Raw genomic sequence first — 19,403 nt, 5'->3', positions numbered from 1 at the left:
CAGGAAGGTAGAGGACACTGTGTAAGACGCCTCAAATCATTTCATATAGCTATTGACTACCCTCCTCTGGGTAAAGCTAGTCCTGGCCAATGGCTACCGTGGGGTTAGAATCTGTCCCTCCCAGTGGCTTCCTCCCTGAGGAAAAAAGATACTGCTATGGGAGTCTGAAAGAGCCCTGGTAGCACAGTGGTTAAGCACTCAGCTGTTTATTGAAAGGTTGACAATTCAAACCCACCAGCCACTCCATGGGAGAAAGATGTGGCAGACTGCTTCCTTAAAGATTTACAGCCTTGGAAACCCTATGGGGCAGCTGTACTCTGTTCTATAGGGTTGCTATGAGTCAACTCGACTGCAGTGGGTTTGAGGTTTGGGATGGGAGTATGGGTTAATTAGTCACAGAAAACTTTCTCTTAGTCTCCCTCCAAACATGGCCACTCCACGCAGATGTCATAACAACATGTCATGGATTGGCTGAGGAAGAACCTAGGAAAAACAGGGCTGAATTCCCCATTCTACTTAGAACCCAGGAATATTTATCCCAGGTTGAGCCAGAGTAGCTGGCCAATTCCAAAGCCCACAGCCTGGGGCTTCTAAACCAGAGCACAGATACTTGTGCCCTTACGCCAGGCTGTGTGGTGATCCTGCAGAGCCCCCTAGGTTCATTCATATCCAGGGCCCTGTGACAGTTCCCAGTGGTTCAGGGAAGGGGTGGGCACTAGGAAGCCTCTCTGCTGGCCAGCATTCAGCAGCAAATTCTATCAGGACAGGAATATTCTAAAGCTGTTACTTTAGGGACGTGTTCAACCATGCAGAAGACTGCAAATCCCTCTCTAGTTCTTTCAAGTTTTTTCTAAGTCCAGTTTTAAATTCTGAATTTAATTCATAGCCAGGAGGAAAAAATGGGTAAGTGATTGAATTATATTAATTATATGGCATTGAAGCTTGGCTAGAAAACAAGAATTACATTTCTTAAGTTTCTCTTCACTAGACTTATGCAGGGTATAACTAGTATTAAATGAATTTTACTCACTATTTTGTCCAAACTGAAAAGAAGCTGAGCTTTAAGCTCTGGCTTTACAGGAAAAAGAGATTTTTCTGGACAAAAAAAAAAAAATATCAAGCAAGAGACAAACTGACACTACTCACCCATCACCCTAAGGGACAGCTCAAGAGACTCATTTCTTTGGTGTTTTGAAAACATTTTCCTCCCAGTGTTCTGTAAGTTATTTTCTTGTCTGTATGACACATCTCTCAGTAACAATTCAGCTTTTCCTTGGCTACCTAGATATCTTTCCATAGTCCCTACTACCAAAACAGTTGGCCCTTTCCTGTATGACTGCAATAATCAAAAAGAAGCAGGCTGACTTACATAGTAGCAGCTTTTCGTACAAATGAACGTTTTGTTAATGCTCTGGGTGTTGTACAGACTGAGCAGAAAAGTCTCACTAATCTGGACCCACCTGATTTTATCTCTGGCACTGAGAGTTTTCATCCAAAGTTGGGAAAAACATGGTCATCTCTTGGGGGCTGGTGAGCAAGGCACAGAAGTCACAGACAAGGCATTGATGCCAAGAGGCCTAGGGGGCACAGCTCACCTCAGTGTGCCCTCCAAAGAGGTTTCGGCTGGTTAGTGAAAGGAGGATGTGGGACCGCGTATACGAAAATACAAACACAGGAACTAAGGGGGATCTCACCTACTTCAGCCACCTGGTGGTGTGGATTATCAACGGATACAGACATTAACCAAATGCCATTGCTATCCTGCCATCACAGCAGTTCCCTCGAGTTACTGTAATGCAGCTTAGAGCAACTAAACTTTAGTTTCTTGGTATCTGGTAATTTTGTCACTTCATGGATTCAGACTCACCTTGCCTCCAAACCAGTTTAGGATTACCACGTAAAACAATGTGTGCAATTTTTATAAATTTCAACATGTATTGGTATCTTTGTGATTCCATTTTCATTCTAACAGAGTAAAAGCAGCCATGACCAGGCAAGCTGTTTGTGAAAATACTCTGTAAGCTTCAAATGCTTAAATGCTGGTTAGTATCATTTTTTTCTTTTTCTTTCAGCAACTCTGAAGATTTCCAAAGCTATGTAAAGTTTTTACAGTGGAAACTTAGGATGACACAGTAAAGCAGAAACTATATTTCCTAACAGCTTAAGAATTATGCATAAATAGCAGCCTGCAAAATAATCTCATTAAGATTTCAAGTTTCTTGGCCTCAAGAAGCATTTCTGTCCTTACTAAGACATTTATAACTGCAATAACCCATGATTCCTATTATGAGAAAAATTTCTGTTGTAAGATTCTCCATATTTCTCAAGCATCTCAGAACTTCAGTTGAGCCAGTTTTATTTAGCAACCTGTCACAACCACTTGGGCTTAACTGCAAGTTTTTCTTCCTTTTCTGCTGATTCCAGATTTGAAAATTGAGACCACTGCCAAGGCAATGCCCAAGGGGGGGAGACTATCTCAAGTAAGCAAAGTAAGTCCACATGTTTGTTATTTAAAATTGTAGGTTAACCTTGGAATGTTGAGCCCTAGCTTGTTCTACTTCATAGACATCACATCAGAAACATATGAGAAGGTCGGAGTGGTGGGAAGTGCTAGTGGAGCTAAGGGAGGTGGCTTAAGAACATGGGTTCTGGAACCAGACTGCCAGGGTTCAATTCCCAGCCTTTCACTTACTAGGAGTATAGCCTAGGGCATATTTTGAAACTTCTCATTGTCCAACTTTCCCTCTCTGTAGAATGGGAATAATAATGGTACTAAAACTCCCAGTACTGTCCTGATGATTAAATGAGTTGAAATGTGTAAAGGTCTCAAACAGTGCCTAGCCCATAATAACTGCTTGTTTTTACTGTCATTTATGTCAAATTAGATGGATAAAGTCAGAGCAAAGAAGATAGGGACAAGAAGCAGCATAACATAGAGGATACTCCCTTATGCCAGGTGCCTCGGCTGTCTCATTCACCATTGTATTTCCAGCGCCTGACACATAATCTATGTTCTCAATAAGTATCAGTAGAGTCAGTGAATAAATGAATCAAACCCTGACTCCTTAATGAATCACTTTTTGACTGTGGCCACATTATTGCTCAACTTTTCTGGGTTTTGGCTTCTCCATCTCCAAAGAAATATTATCAACACCCACCCCTGGCTCCCTCAAGCTAATGAAAATCAATGTAAGGAAAAACCGAAGCATTTCGAATTTACTGGCATACTTTCAAAAGTTAGTCATTTTTTTAAACCACTGCTCATTTGTTATTGAGTCTACATGAACACAGCAAATGATAACAGGAAAATCCTCTGTGATTCTACCATTCTTCCTTTCAAGAAGCCCTCTGACTACAGCTGGCCAGGTAGAATATGATGCCAGACATCGTGTGAGGCCCGTGTGCAGAGGACTGGCTTGGGGGCTTGTTAAACTGCCCATTCCAGGACCCAGCTGTCTAGGTTCTGATGCCGCAGGTCTGGGAAAACACATTACGCTGCCCTTTCAACAAGCACTCTCAGTGGTGATGTGGTGACGAGAAGGAACTCTCAGGACAGAGACATCAACAGGACACAGCCTCTGGCTTTAAGTAGTGCACAGCTTAGTGAGGGACCAGACATTCGGGAGCAAAGAAGTGGGGGCAAGAATAGGAGCGTGTAGCGCAGAAGAGGGTGTGGGTGTGTGCCACTCTGGGCTTTTGGACAGGGACCTTCAGGGAAAGACGAGGGAAGGCTTCATAGAGGAGGTGATATTGAACTAAGTCCTGAAAGATGGATTATGGGAGAAAGGGAACACCAGGCAGAAGAAACAGCCTATGCAAAGAAACATTTGGGAAACACAAATATTTCAGTGGGACAGCATGTACACAGGGACGGACATGGACAGGAAAGAGAAACAGGGGGCAGACCACGATAAGCCTTTTCAGCCATGCTAAACGACTAACAGGTCTTAAGCAGGGAAGTGGTGTGATCAAATGTGTGTTTCAGAAAGGTAACCTGCAGCAGTGGGTAAAACATTGGGGGGAGGGGAGGGAGGACCAGAGGCAGGAAGCCCAGTTTAACAGATACTGTGAGAAATTACAAAAGCCTGACTAAGGCACTAACAGAAAAGAAGAAGAAAGGATGGAATTTAAAAATCAGAAAGCAGACCCGACATAACTCAATACTAAATTAAAGGAAAAGAAGCCAAGAAAAATTTAGGATGGTTTCTCTACACTGGGGGCTTGGGGTCTGGGTAGTGCCTAGATAACTGAAGAGGGGCTTCAAAAGGAGGAGTACATTTGAGGTGAAGGCAAAAAGAATATGCCCAGTTTTGAAACTGCGGACTTTCAGGTGTCTATGGGACATACAGAAGGCCTTATGGGACATACAGAAGGCCTTGTCCAACAGAAAGTTGAATCTACAATTCTGTACAAGTTCTGGATTGAGGTCTGAGGCATCACTGACTAAGAGTAGCATCCCTCAGAAAGTACATGCAAAGTAGGGCAGAAGAGGGCTGAGGACTGGACAAAGAGATACACTAGCACTGGACAGGCAGCAGAAGGAAGGGCTCCTTCTAAGAGCAAAAAGATGCAATGGCCAGAGAAGGCCACAGAGGGAAGAGTGGCACGAAGAGGGGAGTGTGCAAGAGTGTCAAATTTCAGAGAAAGACCAGGAAAGACAAGACTGAAAAGCATCCAGTGGCTTACTAGCTAGGAGGTCACTCCTATTTGACTTTCATAGGTACCATTTCAGTAAAGTGGTAGAAGCAGTAGCCAGGCCACAGTGGAGTCAGGAATGAATGGGACGGTAGGAAGTGGAGACTGTAAACACAGACTACCTTGTCCAAGAGTCTGCCTACAAAACAAAGGAGAGAGCTATGATGGTAGCTAGTGTGAGTGTCTCCATGGGAGAGCCCATGGCTCTATTTTCTCCTGTAGAGATATCAGGTTTGGAAAGGGCACACAGTAGGCCCTCAATAATACATTTAATGAATAATGGCTAAACAACAGAATGAACGGTGAAGAAGACACTGTCTGTAACTGGTTTGAAGGGGAGGAAAGATGAGCAATCAAGAGCCTCAATGTTCCAGGTGAGTGAGGAAAATAAGATATGAAGGACGAAGCGAGGATGAATCTATCTTGTGCAGTGCACGACTTGTTTCACTAGAAAATCATAAATACACTGGTGAGTGTCAAGGCCCAGAGGAGAGGGAGGAAAAAGATTGTGACAGTCAGGGAAAAATAGCCAAAACATAATGCACCCCCCCCCCATATATGTTGGAATCCTAACCCACATATTTTTGTGAATCTGTCAGTTTATCGTACTATAGTGACTTGTGTGTTGCTATGATGATGGAAGCTGTATCACCGGTATTACAAATATCAGTAGGGTCACCCATGTAGACATGTTTCGGCAGAGCTTCCAGATTGAGACGGACTAGGAAAAAAGGTCTGGTGATCTAGTGCCGAAAACCCTATGGCTCACATCAGAATAGTGTCTGATATAATGCTGGAAGATGAGTCCCCTAGGTTAGAAGCCATTCAAAATACACAATGGCCACACCTTGAGCATACGAATGATTGCGAAGATGGCACAGGACTGAGCGATGTTTCCTTCTCTTCAACATGGGGTCACCTTGAGTCAAAGCTGACTCATCAGCAAGTAACATACCTGTGAATACAATCTAATCAAATGTAATGCAGTTATCTTCCATAATACAATCTAATGTCATACAATTAATCAGTTGAGGCCATACCAAAAACTTAAACCTGCTGCCATCAAGTCAATTTCGACTCATAACAACCCTATGGGACAGAGTAGAACTGCTCCATAGGGGTTCCAAGGCTGTAATCTTTATGGGAGCAGACTGCCACATCTTCCTCCCGTGGAGTGGCTGGTGGGTTCAAACCACTGACCTTTTGGTTAGTAGCCGAGCACTTCACCATTGCACCACTAGGGCTCTTGTTGAGGCCCTATCAGTGACCTTTAGGGTGAATGTAAAACCCAGCCACTTCTGAGTTATATAAAGAGCAAGACAAAGAAACATGTGCACAGACACAGGGGGAGGGCAGAAGACTCTATTTGACTCTGAAGAAGGCAGAGGAATCTACAAGCTCAGGAGCTGCAAGGATTGCCCGTTACTAAACCAAAAGCTCACTGCCATCGAGTGGATTCTAACTCATAGTGACCCTATGTACAACAGAACGAAACACTGCCTGGTTCTGCGCCATGCTCGTAATTGTTATGCTTAAGCCCATTGTTGCAGCCACAGTGTCAATCCATCTTGTTGACGGTTTTCCTATTTTTTGCTGACCCTCTCCTTTGCCAAGCATGATGTCCTTCCCCAAGGACTGATCCCTCCTGACAACATGTCCAAAGTATGTGAGATGAAGTCTCACCATCCTTGCATCCAAGGACCATTCTGGTCGCACTTCTTCCAAGAAAGATTTGTTCGTTCCTTTGGAAGTCCACGGTATATTCAATATTCTTCTTCAGTATCACAATTCAAATACATCAATTCTTTTTGGTCTTCCTTATTCATTGTCCAGCTTTCACATGCATATGAGGCGATTGAAAACACCGTGGCTTGGGTCAGGCACACCTTAGTCTTCAAGGTGACATCTTTGCTTTTCAACATTTTAAAGAGGTCTTTTGCAGCAGATTTGCCCAATGCAATACATCTTTTGATTTCCTGACTGCTGCTTCCATTAGTGTTGACTGTGGATCCAAGTAAAATGAAATCCTTGACAACTTCAATCTTTTCTCCATTTATCATGATGTTACTTATTGGTCCTGTTGTGGAGATGTTTGTTTTCTTTATGTTGAGGTGTAATCCACACTGAAGGCTGTAGCCTTTGATCTTCATCACTAAGTGCTTCAAGTTCTCTTCATTTTCTGCAAGCAAAGGTTGTGTCATCTACATAATGCAGGTTGTTAATGAGTCTTCCTCTAATCCTGATGCCTCGCTGTTCTTCATATAGTTCAGCTTCTCAGATTATTTGCTCAGCATACAGTTTGAAAAAGTATGGCAAAAGCACACCTTTTCTGACTTTGAACCACACAGTATCCCCTTGTTCTGTTCGAATGACTGCCTCTTGATCTATGTACAGGTTCTCATGAGCCCAATTAAGTGTCCTGGAATTCACATTTTTTGCAACGTTATCCATAATTTGTTACGATCCACATGGTTGAATGCCTTTGCATAGTCAATAAAACATAGGTAGACAGCTTTCTGGTATTCTCTGCTTTCAGCCAGGATCCACCTGACATCAGCAATGATATCCTCGGTTCCATATCCTCCTTGAATACGGCTTGAATTTCTGGCAGTTCCCTGTTCACATACTCCTGCAGCCACTTTTGAGTGATCTTCAGCAAAATTTTACTTGTGTGTGATATTAATGATACTGTTTGATAATTTCCACATTCAGTTGGCCATGTAGTTGTCTGCAAAATTTCTTGGCACAGACGAATGAGCAATTCCACTGCTGCATCCATTTGCTGAAATATCTCAATTGGTATTCCATCAGTTCCTGGAGCCTTGTTTTTCGCCAATGCCTTCAGTGCAGCTTGGATTTCTTCCTTCAGTACCATGAGTTCCTAATGATACCTTCTGAAATGGTTGAACATTGACCAATTCTTTTTGGTACAGTGACTCTGTGTATTCTTTCCATCTTCTTTTGATGCTTCCTGCATCGTTTAATATTTTCCCAGGAGACTCTTTCAATATTGCAACTCAAGGCTTGAATTTTCTCTTCAGTTTTTTCAGCTTGAGAAATGCTGAGCATGTTCTTCCACTTTGGTTTTCTATCTCCAGCTCTTTGCACATGTCACGATACTACTTTACTCTGCCTTCTTGAGCCGCCCTTTGAAATCTTCTGTTCAGCTTTTTGACTTCATCGTTTCTTCCTTTTGCTTTAGCTAGTTGACATTTAAGAGCAAGTTTCAGAGTCTCTTCTGACATCCATTTTGGTCTTTTCTTTCTTTTTAATGACCTCTTGCTTTCTTCACTTATGATATCCTTGATGTCATTCCACAACTTGTCTGGTCTTCAGTCATTAGTGTTCAGCGCGTCGAATTTATTGTTGAGATGGTCTTTAAATTCAGGTGGCATATATTCAAGGTTGTACTTTGGCTCTTGTGGACTTATTCTAATTTTCTTCGGTTTCAACTTGAACTTGCATATGAGCAATTGATGGTCTGTTCCGTAGTTGGCCCCTGGCCTTGATCGGACTGATGATACTGAGATTTTCCATCAGCTCTTTCCACAGATGTAGTTGATTTCATTCCTGTGTATAGTCACCACTTATGTTGATGAAAAAAGGTATATGCAATGAAGAAGTCATCGGTCTTGCAAAATTCTATCATGTGTTCTCTGGCATCGTTTCTATCACCAAGGCTGTATTTTCCAACTACCGATCCTTCTTTGTTTCCCGCTTTCATATTCCAATCACCAGTAATTATCAATGTGTCTTGATTGCATGTTCAATCAATTTCAGACTGCAGAAGTTGGTAAAAATCTTCAATTTCTTCCTCTTTGGCCTTAGTGGTCGGTGCGTAAATTTGAATAACAGTTGTATTAACTGGTCTTCCTTGTAGTAGTATGGATATTATCCTATCACTGACAGCGTTGTACTTCCGGACAGATCTTGCAGTGTTCCTTTTGAGGATGGATGCAATGCCATTCCTCTTCGAGCTGTCATTCCTGGCATACAGCAGATCATATGATTATCTGATTCAATATGACCAATACCAGTCCATTTCAGCTCGCTAATGCCTGGGATATTGGTCTTTATGCATTTCATTTCATCTCAGATTATTTCCAATTTTCTTAGATTTATACTTCATACATTCCATATTCCGATTATTAATGGATGTCTGCAGCTGTTTCTTCTCATTTTGAGTCATGCTACAGCAGCAAATGAAGTCCCTGAAAGCTTGACTCCATGCACGTCATTAAGGTCGACTCCACTTTGAGGAGATGCTCTTCTCCAGTCATATTTTGAGCACCTTCCAAATTGAGGGGTTCATTTTCTGGCACTATATCAGACAATTTTCTGCTGCTATTCATAAGGTTTTTACTGGCTAATTCTTTTCAGAAGTTGACCCACGGGTCCTTCTTCCTACTGGGTCTTAGTCGTGAAGCTCAGCTGAAACCTGTCTACCATGGGTGACCCTGCTGGTATTTGAATACCGGTGACACAGCTTCCAGCATCACAGCAACATGCAAGCCCCCACAGTACGACAAACTGACAGACATGTGGGGGAGAAAAGATTTAAGACTCAGGAAATAAAAGCTCCTTTTTGAAAAATGCTATTAAACACTAAAAATGTTTAAATACTAGTAAAATTTGTAAAAAATTTCCCACTACTCATCATCATTTCCATAATATCTAAATACAACACTTTGGGCAAATACTATTTATTAAAGTTACCCAAAAAATCACCCTCAATGGTTTCTCCTATCAAGCAGCAAACCACTTATTTTGTCAATTTCCTGGGGCAGCCTTGGTCCCAGTGGAAGTAAAGCTCTTTATGATGACTTCAAAGTTATGAATCATAAAACTATCTTATCTTTTATTGTATCCCACTATCTAGAGAATGGGCATGACTTTTCTCTCCTCTTATAGGAGCTCTTAATCACCATGGGGGAGTTCTAAGAGTCCCAAGGAAACAGGCTGACTTCCCAGGTACTCCTCCTGACTTGCTACTTGGTAAAACCTCTGGAACTTTTCCAAGCCACTGATGCTCTTCCCACTCTTTATAACCCTCAGTCCTTAGTGAGTATCATATACGCTTAGCGTATACATCACATACAACCACAATTAAGTGGCTAATAAACAGTATCTCAGGTTCATAAGCATGTCTTTTATCTCTCTAGCTAGACTGTAAGCTCTTCAAGGATGAGGATCTTTTTCTATACTTCGCATCCTACCCAAGACCTAACGCTGGCTAGGTACACAATGGATGTTTAACAAATACTTGGTTAATTAAGTAACTGATTGGATTCTAACTTTTAGAGTGAATGTCAGCAATAGGCCACAGATTCTCATCATTGTCAGAAATTTCACCCAAGAATGAGGCTGTTTGCAGATCAAATCGCTTGTTCTAACATGACCTGAATTGGTCTGCTGAAGTAACAGATAACACTGAAAAAAAGCTAGTCCCTACAAGTTTTGTTTTTCTAGCTTGCTTTGTCAATGCATTCCAGAAGAGGTGAACTCCTCCTTCCTTTTGCTTAAAAACATATTTAGAAAATGGACTGAAAAGAGACCTGGCACGAGAAATGAAGTTGGTCAGGCCCCTCTCTAGGAATGGAGAGATAAAAATTGGTGACAGGTATCAGAGTTTTTTTTTTTTTTTTTTTTAATGCCAGAGCTCTTTGCAAACAAACAAACAAATACAACGCAGAGAACATGATTCCATTCCACAGACTGAACCACAGCTACCCTTGGGTGGAATGCAGAAATTCAGAAGGCCAGGAGCACAGCCTTCCTAGTGAAAAGGAGGCAGTGTTGACAGCTGCCCAAACAGTTCAATTTCACTACCAGCATCAGCAAACAAGCTTCCAACCCTTGCTTTAAGGTCCTTCTATATGTAAGCCTAAGATTCCAACATCAGAGCTTCATTGTTTTATTTCAAACTTTAAGTCTCCATAATACAACAAATAGCCCCAGTGAAGATGACACTAGAGTCATTTACAAGTCCATGCAAGGGAAGGAGTGGGCACAGGTTTGGCTTACAGGCAAAGAAGAAAGCTGAGCAGCTGAGAAAAGCCCGGAGCAGAACTGAACCGCTGCACCTTGACAATCTTGCCCAAAGCCAGACCTGGCATCAGGTATTCATACTAGTGCAATCAGAGATCAGGGTTTCCACACCTTCATGGGTCATAGGTCCCTTCTTCCACCCAACAACTGTTAGCAGATCAGATGGTATAGGTGGAATCCTACCTTTTAACCCTATTCTCTAAGTCTTGTGGAATTTAGTGATAGTCGCATGAGAGGCGGACACCAGTACTTAAGAGTTTTAGACCTTCAAGCTGGCCAGGCAGAAGGAAGAAAGCCCTATTCTCAGGTGTTTCCATTTGCAATGAACTAGGTTTGGTGACTCCTATACTATTTCCAGCAGCCCTGGTGGCACAGTGGTCAAGTGGTTGGCTGCTAACCAAAAGGTCAGGAGTTTAAATCTACCAGCTGCTCCTTGGAAACCATATGGGGCAGCTCTACTCTGTCCTATAGGGTCACTATCCGTAGGAATCAACTCAACAGCAATGGGTATACCCTCACCAGGCAACTCTGTTCAAAGAAGATTCTTCTGGAAGTTTTTAGACAACAAAGAGTTATCTATTTTAACCACTCCTCTGAAAAGTATCTCTGATTTCTCAAAGACTCAGATGTTCCTTATACTTGTCAGAAAACAAGTGTGGCTTAAGCCAACATCTGGAATGGAGAAAAATATAGCAACCACAAAAAAAAAAAAAAAAAAAAAGATAATTAAATTAATAAGGAATGCTTTTCAAACATAACATCACATAGGCCAAAAAAATGTTTTCAGAACTATCTTCTTAATAACAAAGTTATAGAAGTTACTTAGAAGCTAAATCTGAGTGGATTAACTCCTGGAGGGTACAATTTAGGAGCAGACCGAAGTGACCCTGTGGGCCATGCCAAAAATGGCACCCCACCTTCTTTTTCTTTGGGAGGTGGAGAAACTCATAAATAAAAAAGTACAAGTATGTGCCACAGGTTTAGAGGCAGGTTTACCATTTCATTCAATGCACATTTGGAATCTACGGCTGAGTTGTTGTGCTGTTCCCAAATAAGGCATTCCAAAGAGATGCCTAGATGGTCATCTAGGCCAACCTCAGTTGCACTGCAGAAATTCTTTTAAAAAACATGCTTTTTTAACACGTGATCGAAACGAAAGTGTTTCCTTGAACACTTTCACTGACAGGAAGTTCAGTGCTATGGAAATCTGTTCATTCTCTTGATGGAGAATGCTAACTTTCACAAAGTTCTTCTTTATATTAAAAGTTGAAATCTATCTCCTAGTTACCCACTGGGAGCAAAAAGAGAAATGATGTGCCTTCTGCCATATGTCAGCCTGTCAAACATGTAAAGGCCATTACCATGTTGCCCCTAAGTCTTCTCCAGTCTAACTGTTTCCAGATGTTTGGCTTCTTCCCCATCTTGGTCACCTCCCCTGGATAAATATTAGTTTATCAACGACCCTCCTAAAATGGGAGCCCAGAGCTAAGCAGAATAATGTGGGTTTGGTCAGAGCAGCAAAGGTCAGTGGGACTATAACCTCCCTGGTTTGGAGGCAGTCTACAGTTGCATCCACTTTTCTGGCAACAGTGTCATGCTGCTTCCTGGTGGCTCATCAGGAAATCCCATTCCCCAGGATTTTTTTCATGAAAACTGCCATGAAGCTGGATATCCCTCATTCTGTATGTATGTAATTTTGATTTTTAAAAAAATCAGAATATGATAGATATTGCTAGTAAATGTCATCTGATATTGTCAGTCCCTCAATCCAGCTTTCCAAGGCTACACTGAATTTTATTTTTCACTTATAGACTACAAGCAGTCCCTGGGTTATGAACGAGATCTGTTCCTAAGTCTGTCTTTAAATCAAATTTGTAGGTAAGTCGGAACAGGTACATATGGTTCTTATTTAGCGTCAGTTAGTCAAATGTTATTCTTAGTATATAACATATATTTCACTTTTCTATGCATATAAAACACTTAGGAAACACTTCCAAATCAAGCAATGTTTTCATGAACATCACAAAGTAGTACATGAGTTCCTTATAATGAACCATTATATTTAACTCCAACTTTTAATATAATAGGCTTTACGGCAATCTATTCTTAAGTACCAGGTGTCCGTAAGTCAGGCATTTGTAACCCCAGGGACTGCCTGTATATTAGACTTAACAACAACAAAAAAAATTATAACGAATAATGTAACATTTAACCATGTGCCCAGTACCTAACTTAAGAAAACAATCACAAACAAAAGTGAAGCTCCCAGTATTTGCCGCCTCAACTTCATCTACCTCCTTCCCAGCCACACAGAGGTAATAGCCACTAGCCTGAACTTGGGGTCACTTTCATGCTTGAAGACTGTTTTGAATTTTGATTCATAACCTATTATGTTTACGTCATACACGAATTTAATAAGCATGCAATGTGGTCTATCTTCATTTAAGTACTTGAAATGAATAAAACAGCATTGTCCTCACCTACCAGGCTAGCAATTCCATTAGGAAAAAAAACAAACAAACGAGGTGGCTCAGCCATGACTTAGTCTTAGGCAATCTTTACTAACATTTCAGCAAATGAAGTACAAAACACTTGCAAATAATGTGTTTAATGATTCAATCTAAAATGATCAATACCAACGCGAATGTTTGGTCACTGATAAAATATGTCTTCTCCCCTCTCTTCTGAAAATCCTTCTGCAGGCCCCTGGCACAACACTGTCAGCCCTCCTTTCCCAAAACTTCCTGACATGGTTCTGGGATCCCTTGCTCTGCCTTCACAGGACCCAGGGTTCTTTTCTACTGCCTCGCCTACATCTGGCTGCAGCACCATCCTCCCAGCTTCCTGGCAGAGACAAGCCAAAGCAGGAGCTGAGAGTCTGCTCTCCTCTGTCAGCATTCTACTACCAATTCCTTTATTCCTTTAGAATTTTTCTTAGCAAGGAAACCAAGGAGCGTTTATCTGCGATTTTGTAAGTTACCCCCATCATATGGATGGACAACCTGAAGCACACAGGAGCTCTCCTCTTGGGGTCCTCTACTCATGCCTCGTTAATCTGGGAGGCTTTCCCCTACATGCTTTGGCTTCTTTATAATTCTACGACTCTGTACAGAAAAATGGTACCCCTCCCCTTCTACTCTTATCAGTCCAGGCTCTCCTTATTTGGCTCTAAAGCCGTGCTGAAGCCATGGAGCAGGGTAGCTGCCTGGCGGGCCTCCAGAGTGGTTCACTGGACGGTAGTCAGAGGAGAGTTCACTGTCCAGGAAGACCTCAGGTCACAGGCTCATGATGCCAGGGAGGACCTAGACTGCATCCAGTCTAACACCTTAATTTAATGGAAAAGGAAATACAGAGGTGAAGTCACAATAAAAGCAAATGGCAGAGATCATAGCAGAACACAAGGCTCCTCAGCGGCTAGGTACAACACAAAAGCCAGCCAACCTTTACATACACAACTAGTCATCAGTAGGATATAAAACGTGGCTCTAACAGTGTAGGACCGTGAGTCCCTTCCCTTGGAGCCCCGGTGGCGGAGTAGTTAAGACCTCAGGCTGCTAACCAAAAGGTCAGCAGTTCAAATGCACCAGCCACTCCTTGAAAACCCTATGAGGCAGTTCTACTCTGTCCTATAGGGTCACTATGAGTCGGAATCGACTCGGTGGCAATGGGTCTTTGTTGAGTCCCTTGAGTACCTCGTATACAGATCTGCTCAGACAAAAATAGTCTCATTCACAACTAGTTTCATATTTTTTTGCATTAATAATTTAATCCAACTCTGTGCCCAAACCTGGGTGAGGCAGAAATGAAAGTTTAAGCAACAAATGCTACACAGCCACTCAAGGAAGGGAGAGATGGCAAGGACCTGAAAGGGACAGAATGGGACAAGGGCATATCTGCTTTCCCAGCAGTGTCTGAACTGCTCTCTGCTTCCTTTATCTCTGTGTAAGGCAAACCCTGCCCTCTTCTTATCTATAGGGATTCTGGGAAGACAGAAGAGATAGAAATGGGATGTGCAGCCTTGAAGAAAACTCCAGTATTAGAATTACAAAAGGAAGCAGGCGTCAACTGCCATCTGCTGCAAAGACCTCAACTCTACACCATGGAGAACGAATTCTTTTCACGTCATAATCGGGGTAAGGAGCAAAGTGATAATCCCTGAATTATGTCACTTTCAAGGAAAAAAAAAAAAAGTCCATTTCCCAATGTCATAGGCTTAAAAGGACCAACTGACACTTAGTTTTTATCCTCCAGTCCTCCCTTTTAAGACTAATAGATTCAAAAGGTTCCATGAAATATTTTCTAAATAAATAAAACATATTTTCTGATTTTTTTAATTGTTGGCTAGATTTTCCTATCTCCACTAAAAAAGTTTCCACGGCATAAGTCCCCATTGGTGATTTCTACTGACGTGTGATTAATTAAAACTGTACTGTTATTTTTACTTCAATATTCCTCAGAAGAAAGGCAGACTTCAATTAAAATTCATTTAAAGGGAACAATGACTGAAATGGTTTGGGGAAAGTCATACTAAAAGTCAGTCGGAATGAACGTAAGTGCAAAAAAGGGGTGTAGGAGGGAGATCCTTTTAAAAGCACCTAAAAAAGCAAATAAAAGGTAGTGGGGCAATTTCTCCCACAGGTATTGATCAAATGCTAAGAGATCTCAGTTATGAGCAATAGAAGATGCTTTCCATCTCAACTGATACCCTCCCAACACACACACACACACACACACACACACGAAACCACATTGGCCCTGAGAGGGTAAAGAATCTTGTTCAAGTGTCACAGCTGGTGGCTAAGAGGCAGAACGTGGACAGAATCAGGTCTCCTAAGTCCAGGCATTTGCCCTTGAGCCCAGGGCTCCATGCTGTCTCCTAGGTTTGAGGCAGATGTGGTTTCCTACAGCTCATCAATTCAAACTTGCAACTCACCTGTGAAAGGCAGTTCAAAAAACACATGCCCAGAGACTTCTGCCTCTAGAAAGCCCCGGACCAATGGGTACTGGTTCGCTGTATTCAGGAAGTCAGTAGGGGTCCCCTGTAAAGTATGCCATCACGGCTTTGTACTATTTGAACTGAATGGTAAATGGTCTTAAACTGAAGGCATCATGTTCACATGGTATAGGGCTATGTATCTGGATCCGGCACAGCGCTAGGCACATACAATTCACTGGACACAAAACATTTCTGTAAACAAGACACTGGGCTTAACATTAGCATTTCTGCTCCAAGACGATGCAACAGACAATCATAACTGCATGTACCCATAACTTTGGAAAATCCAAATCAGTGACTTCTAAGAGTTAAGCCAACAAAGAAAATCAACAGAGGAAGAAGCCTGGATATACTCCCAAATGTGGGCTACCGGTCTAAAAATACAAATAATACAAACATGTACAGAGAGGAAGGAACTAGCAGGTAAGTACAAATAAATTGAAAAGAAATAAAAAGCTGTTGTTGGGCTTTTCATCTTCTTCACGTTGTGCAATTCACTTTCCCTCGGTCAGAGCAACCTCTGCTCTCCTCCCACGCGCCGCAAAATTCCTCTTTAGCTAAACTCAGCGTCCAAGAGTCTGATTAGAGCTCTCCCAAGTACATAAGTTACCATCAATGGTGCTACAAAAACAAAACACTGCTCATCCACTGTGCATGCGGCATCTTTTCAGCTAGGACCCCAGGTCAACAACAGCCCAATCTTTACTTCAATTAGAACTACAAATACTGACTGGAATGACAGGCTATATTCACTACATTTGTGAATGGATTTCACAAAAGTAATTTAAAAATCAAATGTGTACAGTGTTACCAAATTCACTATGAAAAAAAATCTGTTTATACCTCATCTCCCCAGTGTGACCACGAATATTTAGGGTAGTTGTGCTGATGAAACCCCAAACTGGGTTTTCTAACTCTGAATTCAAGGTCATTCCACTTCACTGCACAAGGTGGTCATGAAAGAAGAGCCAGGCTTCCTCTGTACCCACCATGGACTGACCCCATGACCCCAGGCAACTGTCTCACAAATGGGAGCTTGAGGAGCTTGAGGGTGTGCCTGCACCCAACCAAGCCACCGTCACTACTGGGAAAGCAAAGTGAAGAGCAGATCCCACTGCAGGTGGGGTAATGCATCCACATCCTGAAAACAGCATGTACTCACAAGCTGGTGGACACAGGCTTCTCATCTCTCTGAGCTGCGTAATTTGGGGCCTCATGGGCCTGTTTAGTGTAGCTAAAGTTCTCAGCTACACAAAAGAGATCTGGTTACAGTGGTATAATAGAGTACACCTAAGACCCTTGACAAGCCCAATACCCTTGGGTTCAAATCCCAGCTCCGTAACTGGCTTGCTCTCTGAACTTCAATTTCCTCACTGATAAACTGGGGGTGATGGCACCTGCCTCTCAGAATCATTGTAAGAAAAATACCCAGTTCAGTGCCTGGCAAAAGTCAGGGTTCAACAAGGGTTGGTCTACTTCCTACTAACCTCTCTGCTCAGAATAGTTTCTTGCCTCTTCTCTCATTCCTGGGTCAAAATCTATTTCCTATAACCCCTCTAAATAGCCTCATCAAACATGAGCCTACCATTTTCTAGTTATTCAAAATCATCTGCATATATAAATCATATACATATATATGGTGTTTATTAGCTATTTCTCACGTAAGTTTAATATCCCAAACTATACTGTAAATTCCTGAAGGGCCTTTCCCTCCCTCTCAAGTATCTTTAATCTTGCCATTCAAAGTGTGGTCTACAGACCGGCAACATCAGCATTACCTGGAAGTTTGTTTGAAAGGCAGAATCTCAGCCTCCACCCTAGACCTACTGACTCAGAACTTCCAAATTCCCCAGGTACTATGTTTACACATTAAAGTCGGAGAAGCACTGTTCTGTAACACCCATGGACACACAATAAATCACAGCATACTGACTAACTCAACAATCAGTGGTGGTCCTTCCCCATTGTTGGTGCTCTGTGAGTCTTTATTCAGATAGGAAGTAACTACTGACCAAGGTATTTCCACTGGAAGGACAGGAAAATTGTACACTTCTTACTCTGTGCCTTTTGAGTTTACAAAACAATGCACTAAGTACAATGGAAATATTACAATCTTTTATATTAATGCAATCTTTGTAATATATAATAGGTGCTTTTAATACAACAAACATGAGCATTCTGATTATATGTAAGCTAATTACCAGTTTGGGAGGATATTTTTGATTTAGTAATTTCTGGTTTCTAGGATGCAACAAATAACAGAATAATTAGTAATAAGCTTCCATAAATTGAATGTTCTCAGCACAGGCTGACAAGGTCCTAAAGCTTATCTTTGTTTCTAAAGTACACTGTGATTCTGTGCACATGGCTTTCTCTCTTGCATCAACTTTCTGAAACATTTCTTAGTCCTTTCCAGTTAAACACAAAAGTACAATTTTTCAATGCCCCTGAAAGTGTAATTTACCATTCAAATTCCTAAAATGAATTACCAAATGCTAGATGAAGGAGACTGGTAACTACGAATCAAAAAACAAAAACCAGTCGACTGAGTGAGTCATCTCTGTGATCACAGATAACAGCCACAGCCAGGCTTGGTGCAAACAACGGCTACAGAAATCACATGCTAGAATCTTGTGTTTAATGGTTTCTCACATTAAAATGCGTAAGTCAGCTCTGTGAAACCAGGAAGTGGAGCCCGGGACACCACAAAAATAACAAACACACTTTCTCGAGGTTGGTATTCTTATCATGCTCCCAGTCCATTTCAATTTTTGGTAGATACATAAAAATGAAGGTGCTGTTCTGTCAAGAGGTAAGCAAAAAGGTAAAAGCTAACTAATACAACAGGGCTTTTGAAATGATTTACAAGAAATTTTCACTAATTTTAGAGGTCTATTTATTGAGGCTTTTGATCCAACATGATAAAGGTGATCAGAGGTTGGGAGATGACTCAAACATGTACAGAAGTGATTCTAGGCTCTAGAAGGAAAGTCTGTCATTATTCATGGTCCATGTGTAATCTGTATTCATGGCTCATTCTTAGGTACTCAAAATTTGAAAGAGAAAATGAATGGGAAGTGACAGAACTATCACCTAACTTGCTACCCCTTGTGCTCACTAGCAGATTCCTCTGGAGTGACAATCCAGAAGTCTTCTTGAACCCCTGGAAAGGGGATACATGCCAAGGCCTGGCCTGGCACTCATGAAAGGACTTGGCAGACTTGGCCAGGGGAGCTGCCTGTCCCATGCTGGCCAGATTCACCCCTCAATACAGAGATAATACAAACACCGAGGCTGTGTTTTACAAAAGGGGGCATCCCTATCAATACCATACGTTTATTAGTAGGCAGGGCTCCAAGGAAACATTACCTACACAGGCCCTATTGAGCTCCTACACCCACAATATAAACACTCCTATGAAACACTGAAGGAAACCCTGGTGGCATAGTGGTTAAATGCTACAGCTGCTAACCAAGGGGTCGGCAGTTCAAATCTGCCAGGTGCTCCTTGGAAACTCTATGGGGGCAGTTCTACTCTGTCCTGTAGGGCTGCTATGAGTCGGAATCGGCTCAACAGCACTGGTTTTGGTTTTTTGGTTTTTATGAAACACTGAAGACCAGTCAAGGGCAAAGAGCCTCCAGCCTCTGCCTGCACAAGACCCCTT

The 19,403-nt window shown here is 41.9% G+C and overlaps 1 protein-coding gene across 8 annotated transcripts in view; it reads right to left on the bottom strand.

Annotated features, from left to right (window-relative positions):
• THADA (THADA armadillo repeat containing) overlaps positions 1–19,403 on the bottom strand; it is a 362,922-nt gene that overhangs the window by 196,267 nt on the left and 147,252 nt on the right. The gene's annotated exons all lie outside the window — the stretch shown is intronic.

Source organism: Loxodonta africana, chromosome 26 (genome assembly GCF_030014295.1).
Source record: "Loxodonta africana isolate mLoxAfr1 chromosome 26, mLoxAfr1.hap2, whole genome shotgun sequence".
Lineage (NCBI taxonomy): Eukaryota > Metazoa > Chordata > Mammalia > Proboscidea > Elephantidae > Loxodonta > Loxodonta africana.
Note: the sequence above shows the minus strand (reverse complement) of the source record. Positions and strands in the feature narration are given on the sequence as shown.